We start from the raw sequence: 2,458 nt of genomic DNA on the forward strand, positions 1-2,458 counted from the left end.
TTATATAGTTATATATGTTTATATACTTATTACTTATATATGTATAGAGTAATTAATATAGTTTAGGGTATATGGTTATAATTGTTTTAGGGTATAGGGTTATAGTTTACTATAAGTCTAATTAAGATTTCAATTGGGGTTATATACTTATATAGTTATTAGTTATATATGTTATGTACGTACTTATTACTTTTAGAGTTTAGGGTATAAGGTTTCGTTTAAACTTTAAACCCTAAACTCTAATACATAATTTCCCCTATTAGAAGTTTATAACTATATATTATACCCTAGAACTATAATAATTTTAGTATATAGGGTTTAGTGTATAGATTATAGAGTATAAAGAATATATTAATTTTATTATAAAAGGTATAACTAAAATTATATACTAAAATATTATTATATATATAAAATATAGGTCATAGGGTTATATAAAATATATTTTAAGGTCTAAAATATAGCTAGGTTAATATTAATTTTATTATCTAAAATGTGTAAAATGTGTGTAAACATGTGTGTAAAAATGTGTATAAAAATGTTTAAAAAGTGTATAAAAATTGTATAAATATTAAATATGTATAAAAATTTAAAATATATATTAATTATTCGGTCCAGTCCAGTCCAATCCAGTTCTGTGAAGTGCAAAACTAGAACCAAAATTGGATTGGACCGGTCCGGTCCAGTTTGGTCCCACTGTTGACCAATTTTGGTCAAAGCGGTTTTTTTTCCCTGGTTTGGTTCAGTGCACCCGGTTCCCGGTTTAAACGCCCACCCCTACCTGTTAATAAAAAAATGTTAGGAAACCCTCTTAGCTTAAGACACTACTACAATAATGTAAATAGACAACACTTAATAGATAACGGTTTTGTTAAAACTGTTGTGTAGTTTCAAAGCATAACGGTTTTTTAAAAAACTGTTGTCTTAATACATGAAATCTCATGATTTTTGGGCCGTTGACTGTTTATGTTTTGTCTAAACAACGTTTTTAATTTTTAAGCATTGTGTAAGCGAGAGATTTATAAAAAACCGGTGTACAGTGATTTCATTAAAAAAATTACTGTAGCTTAGGCCGGTTGTGTAATGTCCCATTCCTTATATTTTCACATTACCTCTGTCACTCAGTCAAAATCCCTCTCCTTCTCAAACCTCTCGATCTGCTCTCTCTCTCTCCCTCTACTACTATCAAACTCTCTCTGTCCTGTCGCACCCCCTCCTCCTAGTCCAGCCAAACTCTCTATGTCTCTGTCTCTGTCTCTGTCTCATTTCTCTTCTTCATTTTAGCCACCATGATTACAATTAAACATATTTCATTCCCATTTCCAGAAAACCCCAAAAAAATTAGGGATTTTGATACCCACTTCAAGATTAAGGTAAGATTCGCAATCGGATACACGAAAAGCTCACGGAGTGGAAGGTCAATCCTCTGGCAGGTTTCAATGTTCTAGTCTTGGCCCCGACGGTAAGTTTTGAGCTTCGCTTGTTGGTAATTCCATCTGGGTTTGTGTGTTTTTGCGCGAATCAAGCTGGAGCAGCAGTGTTGTTTCCTCTACTACAGTTGTTCTTCCACCGTGTTGAAGTTTCATTGGGTTTTACTTATCTTTCTGTCTATTTCCTGATTAGGTTCTTCTTCAAAGTTAGGGTTTTATTCTCCTTTTTTGTTTAAATTTCGGTTTAGATGTTTTAATTTTGGGGGTTTTGTATTTTTGTTTGCTGGGTTTTTTTTTTCTTTGGTGTGATGGTTATCTTGTGAATTTTTTCAATTTTTTTTGGGCTAAGTTGTGATTTAGTTTTCTGGGTTTTTTCCCCTCTAATTTCTGTTTGTGTATCTGTTTCCTCTGTCCCAAATGCTCACGGATTATTTTTGCATTTTTTTTTTCAGGAGAGAGTAGTTGATACTTCAGCAAAGCCTTCTCACTTTGCTGCCCGGTCCAATGTTGCTCCCTATGCTCCCCCAATGATAACTATGGACAATGATGATGGCATCTCATACAAAGTCTTCAAGTTTACTGTTGATGTCCATTTTAACGTCTAGATGACGAGATGCTGATTAGAACAGGGTGGACTTTGTAATGGCTGCAGATTTTCACAATGGCGAGATGCTGCCAGCTCACTGGCTGTCCTTGTGGTTCTCTTCAATAAGAGGCCCTTCTAAATTCCCTGGAGTTACAATTTGGTTTACTCCTATAGTTGTGGGAGAGTCACTACTACAAAAAAGCTCATACATATCACTATATTAATATCAGTTTTAAAGGTATTCGATATAATATGGTTTTTAATATCGCTTAAAAGTTTTTTTTTCAAAAACTGATATATAAACTATTTTACATATCATCAAGATTTTGAATGTGATATATTACATTAGACAAATTTATTAATCCTCCTTTAAAAGTGATATCTATACAAATAAATGATGCAAAAATTTAAGAATGGCAAAAATGCGGTACTGTTCACCACTTAA

The sequence above is a fragment of the Dryas octopetala genome, chromosome 4 (assembly GCF_963921425.1).
Source record: "Dryas octopetala chromosome 4, drDryOcto1.1, whole genome shotgun sequence".
Classification (NCBI taxonomy): domain Eukaryota; kingdom Viridiplantae; phylum Streptophyta; class Magnoliopsida; order Rosales; family Rosaceae; genus Dryas; species Dryas octopetala.